The sequence below is a fragment of the Prosopis cineraria genome, unplaced genomic scaffold (genome assembly GCF_029017545.1).
Source record: "Prosopis cineraria cultivar Desert tree isolate PC_DT_omini unplaced genomic scaffold, ASM2901754v1 PC8, whole genome shotgun sequence".
Classification (NCBI taxonomy): Eukaryota; Viridiplantae; Streptophyta; class Magnoliopsida; order Fabales; family Fabaceae; genus Prosopis; species Prosopis cineraria.
This window is the reverse complement of record NW_026555339.1, coordinates 16,587,127-16,603,032: the sequence shown is the minus strand read 5'-3', so window position 1 is coordinate 16,603,032 and position 15,906 is coordinate 16,587,127. Positions and strand designations below refer to the sequence as shown.

Genomic DNA, 15,906 nt, shown 5'->3' with positions numbered 1-15,906 from the left:
ACTTTAACTATTAAATAATTTAATGACAAAAGCAAAAATGCTCTATTTTAATTATTTTAAAGGCAAAATTATTCTGATTAATAGTTTAGGGTCTTGAGTGCTTGTCAGATAATATTTTAAAGGTAAAAATACACATTTACTCTAATACATGTGATGCAGAAGTTTGTGTCGGTTACGTCCACGTCCTGTATTCTTTTATACGACCAGTTTCTTTTATAGCGCTATGTTGCAGATAATGGCACTTGACAACATAGACTATATTCAATCTCATGCATGGATATTGACAACAGATGTATTTGTTGTTTTTGTCGTAGGATGATGACAATTGCAGAAAAATACCTTAGCTCCTCTTATTCCACCGCAAATTTATTCAGTTTAAGACAAGTAAAACAAGTTATTATAGATTCCAAGCAGATCTAAGGATGAAGGACAATAAGAGACTTGAGGCCAAATATAGGGAATATCTTGTAATGTGTGAAGCCTGCCTTGAGGAAAAGTTGCTTCCAGTCTTCTTCAGATCTCAATTTTGAATTAAGTTCAGCCGTCAAGATCATGTTGAGTAAGAGCTTTGTTTCCAGCATTTCATTCTGGTCATGCTTTTCATTCATCACCATATCTATGATGATCACTTTTCCTTCATTTCCTTTGCCTGATATAGCTTCCTTGGCATTTTTAAGTATCTTTATGCAATCATCATCATCCCAATCGAGTAAGACTGACTGTAAAATTTGAAATGGTGAGGAAAAATAGAATATAATAATTTAGCATCCCTTTAGTGTTTCATTTTTTTTTTAAAATTATAACTTTATGCACTTTATAACGTTTAGCTAACATGACATTGCTTCATATTATAATAAATCTGATCCTAGCTAGTTGAAATAGTTCTTGACGTGGTATGAAAATTTGGACGTCAACTTTTTTTTAAAAAAAGAAAAAATCAAACAAATTTATGCAAATGGGGAGATTGTTAATTAATAGGGTCCATTGAGTGAGCTTCTCTTGTTCTCTTCCTCCCCAATGCATCTTAATTGAATTTTTTGTTCACAATTTGAAAATATAATATTCAAAACGTTAGTTTCGAATATTTTGATTAAAAGCAGAGCTAGCATGCATGTGTGTGTGTATCAATTAAAATTAATATCTAAAAATCACACCATAAGAGAAAAACTAGGAGAGTTATAGATATAAGATGTTAAATTGATAGATAATTGTTTTTTTTTTCTGTATATAATTTAAGGAGAGAATGTATTTGTTTTGAAGTTATATAGATACCTTCATCAGAACAGCATCAGCATGAGGGATGGATTTGAGCATGTCCCCACCAACAAAACTCAAATTGGTGTTTCCAGTTAAGTTTGAAACAGCCACAGGAAGATCAAGCACTGTGCATTTCAACTTTGGGAATGCTTCACAGATAATCTTAGCAACGGTCCCATTACCACCACCAACATCAACGATGGAGCCCAATCCATCAAAAACAGAATCCAAGTCTCTAATCAATGTCACTTTAAGGAATCTCGAATCACTAGCCATTCCTTCTTGGACCACTGCCATATCTGCTGGGTTTTGTTTAAGGAAGTCAAAAGAACCTATGCCACATAATGTCTCTCTCACTTTCTTTTCCTTCCCACGAATCCATTTCCCCATGTGATGATACAAATCAATCATAGAAGGATATGTTGCCAACTGAACCATTGGAGATAAACAATGGTCTGTGCCACTCACAAGAAGTTGTGATGCAGTGGTGAGATCATATGCTTCTTCAGTGTTGTCGTTTTCGATGATAGTGAAGAGGCCATTGTGAGCCAGCAAGTGCATGAGCCCTTTCACAAAGGTAGCTTTAGAGGGTGGAACGTTGAGAGTTGTCACCAACTGAGAAAGAAGGAGAGCTTGGCCATGCTTGTGGATTATGTTTGGTATTTCAAGATCAATGGCACACTTGAGAGATAAAGAAGGTATCCAAAGATACATGACCTTGCACAATTGGGCTTGGCCATGAAAAAGCTCAGTGATTCTGTTTCCAATTTCATCCATGGATGGAGAAGTTGGAATTGCCAAATGAATTGTTGAGTTTTCGTTCTTCATATCCAATTTGTGGAACTATTTATATACAGAAGTTTCAGTTCTTTATAGGGAATTGTGCTTCTGGCAAGTGTAAATGTTATTAGGGAAATATTGATATAATTAATTTTAAATGAATTGTTCAGATTTCCTTTGTATATACAATCAGTTCGCTATATGTTATTGGAAATTGTGCTTTTGCCAAGTGTAAAATATGCATCTAAGCTTTTGGGTAGGTAAAAACCCTCACTCCTCCAGTGGAGTAATTGGTTTGGCTAATATATATATAAAGAAAATTGTAAGGGATCGTTTTATGTACTACGGGTATTTTAATATTTTCATTGTATTTTTTCAGGAATGAAGTCATTAGGTGTGAGTCTAAAGCTAAATACATATAAGCTGTTGATGCATCATCTAGCAGTCAATCACCTTATGCGAAATATGATTGCCTAGTTCGTCTTATAAATCTTTATCTTTGCCTTTAGAGAATCTCATTACTTTAGGTTGGTGTTTTTATTCTTGATTGGCCCAAGCGTGCTGATCAATTACCAAATTTGAGAACTTGCCCTTTACCCTTCACAAGATTTAGTAATCTCCTTTGGCCTACTGGTTTACATTGGCCCAATATTTTCCCTGACCAAGAATAATATTCAATGTGGGTAAATTATGTTCTCCTATAATACGAAATTTTTTGGGCAGATCGAGAGCACCATATCATTTATGATTTATCTAATTAAAATATGTTAAGTCTTCTTATTTTAATCCTAGTTGAAGGCTCTATTATCTTTGAATTTAATATATGAGCCTAAGTCTGTACATTATATGATGAATAAGTTCTTTTGAAACTCATTCAAAGGAGGATATATAGCCATATCAAGATCATAATATGATGCTTAATTTTCAGAAATTGAGAAATATGACAATTGACGTTGGTTACTTCCATCTCCTTATGCGACCAATTTTTTTATAGCGCTATGTTAAGTCGTAGATAATGACATTCACAACGAATGTAAAATTACGTTGAATCTTTTGAAAATGGAAGATAGATGTTGAACACACAGCCATGGTGAGAAAAATTGAAGCATTTAAATCTAACAAACGCAAAAAATATAACTACAGGTTTTTATAACATTTATGTCTAACATATAATTTTTTAGGATATTTATAAAACTTGAAATCTCCTATAAATGTTTTATTTGTTATTCAAAAAATTAGTCACATAACTGCATTTACTTCCATGTCATGCAGAGTAAAAAGACAAATTATGTTGAATGATGCCATTTTGTTTGAGAACACAATGATTTATGAGTATAAACATGAAAAGGGAAATTATGGTGACAAAGAATAAATAACCGTACGGAGGAAGTAGTAAAACATTGTTTAATGCTTTGCAATGGTTAGTAATAAAAAAAGCAATACACACATCACACACACATGCACGCACATCTATTGTCTTACATTTTTACATTTACATATTCTAGTTTTGTCCAATATGTGAACATTTTCATATATTTTTCAAGTTGGTCGATCATTTTGAAAATTCAAATGAAGCCACTGAATTTGGAGGAAGTACAACAGTCATACTAGGGCGAGGATTTTGAAGAAGATCCACCTGCGGTACAACCTACACATTTGAAGTACGAAAACTTGTGTGAGAGAATGACTTTGGAATAAGCATTTCACTCCAAGTAGGTGACCCTTGTTTATTATATGGAGTGTAAAATATGATCCGAATGCATGTTCTATAAATATTACTAGCGGTTATAGAGTTAATATTTTACAGCTAGGGCCATTGCGTTGCATAAAATTTAAGAAAAGAACCAAAGTATTCACGAACTGTGAATAGCATGTGGCTCATTGATTATATCATTTCTTTATTTTCCAATGTTTAAAGCTTTTATGGTTTACCTATAAATGAAAGATGAAACAATAGTTAGAATTACATAAGTATCATGCCTTCTTGGGATTATAAAAGGAATTCTCATCCTTGACATTGGTAGATGTGAGTAATGTAAAAGTTGATCCAGAGGGATTCGCATTTGAGTCCAAGCCATCAATTGTAATACCAAGGGTCGCATTCTTGTCATCAAAGTTCACAACCTAAAGAAATATTTGGGATTTCAGATGAGAATGACCTATTTATATAGCGTTCGATTAACTCTAGCAAGATGGATCATCTGTGCATTACATTGATTCTCAGATTACTCTTTGTTCTCTTGATTTTCCTAAACAATAGCTAATGTGACAATTGATGTTGGGGCCTCAAGTATTGAGTTAATATATGTAGCTCCATTTGATCATGAAAAGAGTTGTTGTAACCAATAGCTTGGAATTCCAGAACACCGATATGAGTCAAATACAATTGCGTCTGGTATCCACCTACATATGTCGGCACAAAATGATACAATCCCAATCTTGTATTATACAAGTACATGAATATATTAAAAATCTCAAAAAGAAAAATATTGAACACATTACTTCTTGTCATTTATATTTACAAAAGTGGTGCATAGCAGACCACTCCCACAACATCACTGCGTTGCATCAAGAAAGGATATTCGTCAGCATATATGGATTAAGTAAGTTGTGAACCGACTAAATAATATCATTAAGAAAATTTCACAATCAAGAGAACAACTAACCTGTTCTTTTCCAATCCCATAAGGAACGTAGCTTCACCCAAGGTAGACAAGAGGGTTCCTAATCCAGCATCTTCTTGCCAAATAGCATACTCACTTACAAATGCTTTTGGATCAACACGATTCAAAGAATCAAATTTGTTATACGTTGAGAAGATACCTTTAGAGCTTGTATAAACATGGAAATCAAGCAAATTCGCCGGATGATTTAATGGAGCAGCAGCCGCATCACAATTCGATATTATGTGAATATCCGTGTAGTAATGCTTTATGGCATTATAGAACTTAAGGTAGTTTCCTATGTAGCTATACATCCCATAGTCCTCATTTCTAATAGCAGCATACCGAAGATCAAAAGGTTCAGGGTGTCCCAAGGAAGCCCTTATCTTGTGTCACACCCCCAATACTAAAGGTATGATTGGCATGAAATATAAAGTGAACTCATAATCTATAAGCCTTGATTAACAAGATATTAAGCTAAAAACAATCAATATATGTGAGTTATATATAATAATAAGGTTTGTAAGTTTTAAATATTTGTAGAAATTTCAGTAGAATCTCCCTTATAATTTAGACCTCTCAAAATTTTCACAACAACAAAACCTGTCACCCAAACCAGCATGGAGACTAGCTCCATTTCACAATTCACATAATAATAAAATAAGACTAGGACCTAACTATGGTGTATATGGAGCACTAACTTATGATTTACAAAATACAATATAAATCTTTAACAAAAAGAATAATCACCACGTGCTTCCTCTTTTCAAAAAGTAATAGGGTCCCTCATGATCCACAGGAAATATAGGATCAGCTACGATATTTGAGGTTAAAAAAATTTTTGGTGAGTAGCGTTCCTGTAAATTTTAAAGAACTTATAAAGATAGTAACTAACAATTTAATCCAAAATGACTTGATAAACTAATGAAACATATATGTAAACTAGCAATAAACAACAAGTTTTCTCAATGATGTAACTACAAAAGTAACCAACTGCTATTAAATTCACATAATTGTTTTAAAAATCATATACAACTCATAAAGTACAAACATTTTTAATAATAGTGCAGTTCAATAAAATACTTTTAGAAGATTAATAGATAACTGATAAATTTAAATTAAATTTAGAAGGGCTTTATTAGAATAAATAACAAGCGTGGATACATAGTTCACAAGAGAAAACAATCAATCAAGCATGGACACACAGTCTATAAGGGTAAGTAACTAATCAAACTTGGCTAAAAGCCACGAAACAAGCGCAGCAAGAGCCGTGTATCAAGTGTAGACACAAGGGCCACGAAAACAAACATGAGTATAGTACTCACGAATTACCATCCCTCCGATCCACATGCATTGGCCTTTGCACGAGGCTAGCATTTCCTACAAGCACTCTGCTAGCTAGGTGTATCATGACACACTAAGGACTAACGAAATTGCTATTAGCATCTAGCGTTTTGAACTAAGTCTCCCTCATTAAAATTAAGTGTGTATGGAGTAAGAAAAATAGTTTCAAAATCTTCACTTTTAGATATTGTCTAGCTATCATTTTTTCATTATTCAAATTAATTATTATTTCCTCCACACATGAATCATTGGAATAAAATTTCATTTCAATGTAGAATTAAACAATTAAGCTGCTTATGAGAAATAATACCAATTATCATATATATTCTTCAATCATTGCTTATCAACAATATAAATCTTTAGTAAAATTAACACATATCCATAAATAAATCTATTGTAAAATAAGATTAATATGAATATTGTAAAATTTGTAAAGAAATAATAATAAAATTTAAATAAATGGATTTCATAAATACTACTAAAAATTAATTTGGAACACTACCCACTCTCCTGAAAAGTTTTGAAAAACTTTATATTCAAGCTCCCTCAGTTACTTGCTTACTCCAATAATGTCCCCAAATTAATCTAACACATAAACCCAATAATTCTTGTGTCATTATGATTTTTTTTCTGTCTTTAATGATCAAGTTAAATTAATATCTAAGCTCTTCAATAACCCTTTGTATTCTCATTGAATCCACTATTAACTTCTATTAAGTAATTCAAAATACTTGATAGCATTCCATTCGAACTATTGACATAACTCTTATTCCAAACTTAACAAAATTTTAATTACTCTTTAGTCTAATAATTTCCTTCTCGGTGTTGTACAATTTCAATAGGTAGATTAAGTTACACATTATATGAAAACATATATTTTCTTAACTTGTCTATATAATTCCTCTAGGTTCTACAATAAAATTAACAATTTTTTCCACCAATTTCTTCTTTCAATCATTACTACAAGCATTATAAGAACATTTACAATTAACTAAATTATGTGGCAAGCATCCAAGAAAAATTCATAATCTCCAATATCTAGTTTCTTTACCAAGTTCTGTGTGTGTGTGTGTGTGTGTTTTTTTTTTTTTTTCAGCTCGGCACAATAAGAAGAATAGCACCTAATCTTTACCAAAACAATACTAAGCCTTACTACCAATCGCATGATAGGGATATTGAAAAGCAGAGCACCACCCTCGGCCAATAAAGGAAAGAGAATGATGCACGTTGCTATTGAACTCGAAGGAATAGAAGGAAGAATTAGTGTTTTTACCTCTACCCAAGTGCAACATTAGCTGCCATGCACAGACTCAAGAACCACACGAAGAATAGTCCAAGTGTCGCCACCCAGCTGTCCAAAGAGGAGGAGAAGCAGCAGAACCCATGGACCGAAAAAGAAGAAGAAGACCTTAAGCTTCCATTACACAAAGACGTTCAGCAGATGAGGATAAAGAAAACGAAGTCTAGTTGCCTACTCACCACCGACAGCCACAAGACAGAGAAAACCACAGAAAACTTCAACCTCCTTCCTTACGTGACAGACGAAATCAAACGGTGAAGAGGAAGAAGGCAGCAGCAAGTACACAGATCGATGGCATGAAAAGAAGTGAAGTGATACGCACCTCACGATGACACAAACAACAACGATGATAGGGAAGAATCAGCAACTCAACTCCCCTTGTGGCTGGCAAACGAGGACGACGAGGATGACCATAGATAGAGTAACAGGAACAGTGAGAAAGCTCAATTGACAGCGAGCTAAGGATGTTGATAAGGGCTAGAGGAATGGACCGACTAGGGGTGTTCATAGGTTCGGTTCGGTTTGGTTTTGGGCAAAAACCAAACCGAACCGAACCAATCGGTTTACTTATTAATGGGACCTTATCGGTTTTTGTTATAATCGGTTTGGTTCGGTTTTATGTTCGGTTTGGTTCGGTTTGGTTAATGTTTAGATCAAGTTTTAATGAATTTATTTATTTATTTTTCTTTTTTATCCATATTCATTAAACCTAATTTTTTTGACTCCTTTTTTTATAAATAGAGGCATAAAAATATAATAAAATTTTAATATGATAACAATAATTAATCATAAAAATTGATATTAGTAATAGTGTTTAGAATTAAAATTATTTAATGTTATGAATTTTTATTCAGGTCATTTAAAAATATTTATCTACATATCTATATTTTAACGTGTAATATATAACGAAAAATAACTATAAAAAATTCTAAACAAATATTTCTTGTAAATAAATTGAATATATGAAACTCTTGGTTTAAGTCTTTTTGTGTGGACAAAACTAGAGGACAAATATCCTCGAAAGCAGCATGGGGGAGGAAGGAAATTAAATGAGTCAGGAAGCTAGGGCATATTTATTATATACTTATACTGTAATTTAGACCAACATATCCAGCAGACCAACGCCCATCATGGTCTATGTTTATCATTCTTTCTCTATTTTTAACATTTTAGCTTTCCAAGTTTATAATATAGTTGTCAATATAATGTAATCTCTTATTCTCTTTCCATTATGACAAATCCTTGTCATCATTGTTTTCTTTTTCACTTTCTCACGTTGACACTAACTCATCTTGTTTTTTCCATTCTTACAGTGATGAGAACGACAGGCAACAATGAGGCCAAGCCTTTGATTATGAGCTGGAAGTTTGTGAAAATAAAAAAGAACATGTTAATCATTGACTTCCTTCAAGGTGTGCATGTGATAAGCCAATAATTATTCAAACATAGAGAAAGCAAAAAGTTGCCAAGTGTTGCTGTCTTAATCTAAAGCAATAAGATGATACTAATTGTTAGATTCTCATTTCTTAACACATACAATTTATATAACCTCATGTCTTTAGCAATCATTTCTCAATATCATAATATCTATCATAATATTCACTTAAACTATACCAAATGACTAGCATTCCAAAAAAAAATTGACATTTAATTACAACTTGTCCTTAAACTAAAAAGAGACATTCATATGCTTGAAATTATCCAAAAAAAAAATCATTCCATCTCAAGCATCAATCAATTGTTATATGAGGCATAACACCTGAAATGAAGGAAGAAAACAAGTCAATATCCAAATAAAAAGAATAATTTTATGACAAATAAAATAATTGACACATATATACTATATAGTACATTAGTACTTACATATAAAAAAAGAGGTTAGAAGATCTTGATAGCTAATTATCATCATCTTCATTCAAAGTGACAACACCAAGATCTATAATAATAAAATAAATTATTAAAGCAATAAGTAATCTAATAAATAATTAAACTAAATAAATATCACTTTCAATTTATAAAAATATTACCAATTACATATACAAAAAGAGGTTAGAAGATCTTGATAGCTAATTATCATCATCTTCATTTAAAGTGACAACACCAAAATCTATAATAATAAAACAAATTGTCAAAGCAATGAATAATCTAATAAATAATTAAACTAAATAAACATCACTTTCAATTGTAAAAATATTACCAATTTCTATTTTTTCAATTTCATCCACCTTCTCTTCAACATCACTTGCTAATGGAGTAGATCGAAACCAATTATTTGCACAAATAAGGGCTTCCACTGTCTTGATACCCAATGAACATCTATACTCATTTAGTATACGACCCCCAGTGCTGAAAGCAGATTCAGAAGCTACAGTGGAGATAGGCATGGCTAATACATCCCTAGCAATTTGTCCAATGACAGGATATTTAGATGAATTCACTTTCCACCAATTAAGTATGTCAAATTTGGGATTTGTTTTTTCTCTAGTCTCCATCACGTAGAGGTCCAACTCTGATTGATTTTCAACATTATCATCTTCATTCATAACTTTATCAAACTCCATTGCAAATGAATCTTTTTCACCATCATCATAGGAAACACCTTCCTTCACTTGGGATTGAGTATTGGTTGAACTTTTTTTAAGGCCATGAAAAGACTTGTATCTATCATACATCTTGAAGAGCAACTCTTTCACCTGCCTAGTGCAATATTCAGCCATATCTTCATCGTAGAGTTTTTTCAAACTCCACTCCACAAATTTCAACTTGTACCTAGGATCAAGTACCACAGCTATAAAGATCATCATATTCAAATTATCAACATTCCCCCAATACTTGTCATGTTTTTGTTTCATCTTCCTTGCCATTGAATTCAACAAAGGATCATCACTTAGACACATATCATTCAAAGTCTTTACTACCAAGCAAAAATCATGAAAATATTGAGAAGATGTAACATACAATGAGCCAGAGACTTTTTTAGTGACATCAAAAAATATTTTCAAGAATTTGACAAAAACACGTGCATTTTCCCAATCCTTTATGGTTGGGGGTCCTTCCTTATCAATTACAAAAGTAGTATCCTTTTCTTCTAATCTCTTGAATGCCTTTTGAAATTTCAAGGCACTTTCAAGCATCATGTAAGTAGAATTCCATCTTATAGGACAATCTAACTTCACAATATCCTTTTCTTGAATTCTTGTTTGCTCTACACAAGACTTGAACTTTTGGAACCGTAATGGTGATGCACGAATATATCAAACTATATTTCTAATTCTTGTTAAAGTATCACCAATCTCTTTCAACCCATCATTAACAACTAAATTTAGATGTGCGCACAACATCTAACATGCATGTATTCTCCTTTCATAATGTGCCCATTCCAATCAAGTATCCTATCTTTAACATAAGATATAGCAGTGTCATTACTTGAGGCATTATCAACTGTAACTGTAAAAACTCTATCAATTCCCCAACTCAACAAACACTTCTCAATCAATTCACTAATAGTTTCACCTTTATGATCAGCAATTTGACAAAAGTTCAAAATTCTTTTATGCAATTTCCACTCATCATCAATGAAATGTCCAGTGAGGCATAAGTAATTCATATTTTGTAAAGATGTCCAGCAATCAGTGGTCAAACAAACACTTTGTTTTGATTTACAAAATACATTCCTCAACTTAGCTTGTTCAGACAAGTAAAGACTCAAGCAATCTCTAGTTACTGTAGTACGTGATGGAAGGGGAAATAGAGGTTGTGCAATACTCATGAAATACTGAAAACCTTCATTCTCAACAAATTTAAAAGGCAACTCATCAACAATTATCATTCTAGCAAGAGCTTGCCTACAAGAATTAAGATCAAATGTCACCCCCTTCAAACTAGTTCCACAACCTTCTCCTTCTTCTTTTTTTTTTGGTTGGAAGGAAAGTTCAGGTTGTTTAGGATCTGTATCTCTAACACCAAATTTCTTGCATCTTTCTTCTAAATGTGTTACCATGTTAGAAGTGCCATTTCTTTTTTTATGACAAGTATAATCAAAGCCACACCAATTACATGTGGCCCTTGAAAATTCAGGATCACAACCCTCCATCAAAGTAAAATGACTCCATACCCAAGATTTAGGTTTAGTTGGTTTTCTTTTACCTGTAACTTTTGAATTTTCTGGTTGCTTTTCACCTTTGTCTTTCTCTTGCTCTTGATCTTTCTCTTGCTCTTTCTCTTTCTCTTTTTGTTGATTTGAATCCATAGTTACATGAGCATTGTTAATCAATTCCGGCTTGTTATTCTTAGGTTGCTCATCATCATCATGAACATCCATCAACTCCATATATGTTTCTTGCTGAAAAAAACATAAGCAATTATATCAATCAAATATGATACTAAATGCTTTTTGTAAAAAAAAATACTATATAAAACATTTACCTCATTTTCACTCATATTGAAACTCTAGGATATGCATTGTGCAAGTGGCCTCTCAAGAAAGACAAATAATCCTGCATTATATTATGAAAGGAAAGATAATTTAATAAAGTAAATTAAATTAAGTTGTTCTATTAAAAAGACAATATGCTATCCTCTTTATTAAAAAAGTTAAAAATTATGTTTACTCTATTACCTATTGTATTCATGTGCATATCATTGATATGATATCAAAACAAAACAAGTGGTCCCTCTTGGTCTCTTTGCTCTACCGGTCTACCCCACAGTCCCACTTACTTATATTGTTTTAAAATCAAAGCAATAATCTTTTGTCAATTGTAGAGCAAGTCAACCTAATTAGGAAACAATCTTTTATCAACAAACGCATCATATAACTTATAAATCTAAGTCAACCTAAACACCAAAATAAGAATAAGAATAGTGGCAAGGCAATCAGGCAACGGCTGGGATTAGGAAATAAGATTATTACACCAACCAAAGCTCCAGAGTCCAGGCAACTGAGATAGGGAAGTAAAATCCAGAAAGTGATTCAGACTGTGGCTCGAACCTGGAAGTGGAACTGTAGAAGCTGAACTCGAGTAGACTCTGTTTTAGGATGCCGTGAGTGGCTGACGGCTGTGGCCTGTGTGAGTGTGCGTGACTTGGAAGTGGAACTGCAGAAAGTGAAAACCGAACTTTAGTAGCCGACGGTGAACTCTGTTCTGTGATGAACTCTTTGGTCTGCAATGCTGTGAGTGACTGATGGGCGACGGCTATGGCTTGTGTGCAATGCTGTGAGTGGCCGACGATTGTGGCTTGTGTGCGACTTGGGTACTGGACTTTACGTTCGTGTCCGTCGTCAGTCGTCCAAGACTGACTCTGTCTATCTCTGGCTCTGCGTCGTCTTTGGCTTGGTTCTGAGGTTCTCTGCAGTCTGTGTGTGTCTATCTGTGTGATGCATATTGTGCAAGCCTGGCTCAAGCATTAAGGAAACCTAAACCTAAAGTGTGAGCCACACGTAAGGGAAGGCAGGTCGTGAGTCGTTGGTGTCTTCGTGAGTCGTGACTCTCTCTGGCCAGACTGAAGCTGAACCACTCCGTGACGTGATGAATCCGTGACCGTGAGGACTGAGGCGTGAGCGTGAGCATGACGTGAAGTTGGGTCTGACTGAGCCTAATGATCTCTCCTGATCTCATTTGGGCTTGGGAAGTAGGCTACTAATTATTTATTGGGTAATGGGCTGGGTAAGGCATAAGGGGGTTTAGGTTTATTTGGATTGAAATTAAGGTTACATATATTATAAATAAATAAATAATATTTTGTTAATCAGGTCTGGTTCAGGTCTGGTTCGGTTTTTAATTTTCAAAACCGAAACCTGAACCAAACCATTCGATTTTCTTATCCTAAAAACCGAAGCAGACTTGATTGTTGATCAGTTTTGATCGGTTCCTTTCGATTTGGGTTGGTTTGGATCGGTCCGTTCGGTTTGGATCGGTTTTGAACACCCTTACCGACTATGAGCATTTAGAAAACCATATGATAGCAGTGAGAAAAAATATCGTGATACTCTGTTTTTCTTCACACTAAAGAACTGAATCAGAACCAAAAGAAACATTGGAGCAAATTACAAAAAGAGCATGAGAAAATTACAATGAACGGCACGAGAATTAAAAGGAAGGACACAAGATTTTATTAAAATTTTAAAACTAAACTTTTACTCAGAAAAATTTGAACTTTGGATTCTCAGGAGAATTTTTAGCATGAGTTCCTCCTCTAAACTACCAATTTCTACTTACTATAAAATTTATTTAAATAAAATATTCATTGAGAGAATTTTTTTCAATTTAAAATTTAAGGTCATTACATCTTGCCCACTTTGATGTGAGAGGACCTCTTACAAACTCAATCCCATCTAGAGCTTCCTATAAACATTAATGAAAAACAAAATCAATCCAACAAGAAAATGAATAAGGATTAATTTAAGAACATCAAGAAAATGAATAAGGATTAATTTAAGAACATCATATGAAATTGTGAAGGATAAATTATACTTGTACAAAAGGCCCTATATTAGTTGTATTAATTTCTTCATGACAGCTAATGCCAACATTAAATTCCCATACTGGTAAGGCACTAGGGTCTTCTTCAAGTTGCTGAAATATAAAAAATTGTAGCAATAGATTGATATGTTCGTATATGAATAAGTTTAACTCAATGAAGAGAAGAATAATTGAAAAGCATGTACTTGAAGAAACTCCAAAAAGCCAAAGCCATCATCAGTCCAATAGCCCCATAGATCACTAAAGTGACCTAGCCTCTTCTCCTATGGTTCGATGGTATCCTTCCATCTATATGCATTTCTCAAACAATCCCCGTTAACATAAGTTCCACCTAATACAATCAAATGGTGGAGCGATGAATTTTTAAGGAGGTCACATTGAATGGTCATTTTAAAGATACCTCTTAATTTACACCCTACTACATATGCCTACTTAGAAATTGAAGAAATTTTGGTTTTAAGCCTACAACCATTTGATAAAGGTCCTTTCTAAATCCATGTCCTTGAAGGAAAATATAAAAAATAATCCTAGTCATGCTAGGTGAGAGAAAATACCAAATAGAAACAAAATCTCTTTAAGTGCACTTTAGGTTAAGAAGACGAAAGAGAAAAGAAGGTAGCCCTACTTCTATCGATATGTGTTCTGCAGAGGTGGGGCATGCCTTCACCTCTAGGAGATCGTTGTTAGAGTAAAAGTCACCCTTTTATGTGATCAAATTTATCATTTCAAATATTACATACATTGTATGTGTCTATGGGCATGGTTGAGACTTGATCTAACCAAATCTCTCCTTTATGCGTTGTTGTAATTGGGAGACTTGAATTATAGTCTGAACTAGTGCCTTCGAGAACCGTCTCAATTCTTCTCCACTTCACAACATGTTTTGCAAAAGCCCTACACACACATATAATCCATCATGCTCTATATGGATGCTACTTAATGTACATTAAATATAATATGGAACATGGCAATTAATCAAGGGGAAAGTATCTTTGATCAATAACTTGATGTTAGATGATGTTAATTCTTGACCACTTGCTCCTGTGAATGAAACTTTTAGCTCAACTGACCTTGATGAACGGACAAAGAAGTCCACTTTGTATTTCTTCCCTTTCTCAATATTCTATTTTAAAGAAAAAAGATTAGTCAATTTGGATCGAGTTAAAATATTGCAATCATATAACAATACATAACTAAAAGTCAAGAATTTATAAGCATGCCATGCCCCAAAAACTTGGGTTAAAGAGACCAACTCCTTGAGGGCATTTATTGGGAGAATGACAAAGGACATGCAATTTTACAGCAACCTTATTGCAAGGAAAGAGAGAAGCAAGTTTAGTAGTCACGCATATATTTGATTCATCTCCAATAATTGTCCATGGAGAAATACTTGAAGGAAACATTGCACCTCCGGCTTCAAAACCTTAACACAATAATATACATTCATGTTTAATTATCTGAATATGATTTTTGTTTCAAAAAAATAGTCTTAGAGAGGAAACCAAGTTTTACAATCACCTCTATTGTTTACAAGTCCTACCCATAGCCCTCCAGATCTAGCATGATTAATCTCCTATTAAACAAGTGGTTAACCATCGGCATGATACACAAACACACACAAAAACGTACTAACTCTAGTATTGCACTACATACTCATCTCAAAAAATGCACCAAGAAAATGTTCGGGAATAGGCCTTCCAGATCGAACATCTATATGCAACGTAGGGCATTGCATTGAGAAGAAACAGCAAATAGCATGAGCAAAAGAACACAAGCTTTGTACGGTGACGTTTTTATGAATTATTCAACACCAAGGTTTATATTTCTTTCAGCTTGTGCTCACAAGTTTATATAATATTGACCTGGAACTAAGTATAGACTTATTATTATTGAGAGACAGGTTATCCGATATATCCTTTACATGTATGTATGCCTAAGAGGTATGATCTTACTTGTCCCCTAACTATTTCCAACACATTTATCCAACGATCATGTTAGCTTTGGTATTTTAGGCAATTAGCCCTATGGATCTAATTTTAGTATAATTGTTAACAACTCTGGAGCAAATAAGCAAATTTTT

The 15,906-nt window shown here is 33.5% G+C and overlaps 1 pseudogene; it reads right to left on the bottom strand.

Moving 5' to 3' along the window:
- The window catches only part of LOC129317386 (alpha-L-arabinofuranosidase 1-like), a 37,488-nt pseudogene extending 21,927 nt beyond the window's left edge, over positions 1-15,561 (bottom strand).
- Between the last annotated feature and the right edge of the window lie 345 nt (positions 15,562-15,906).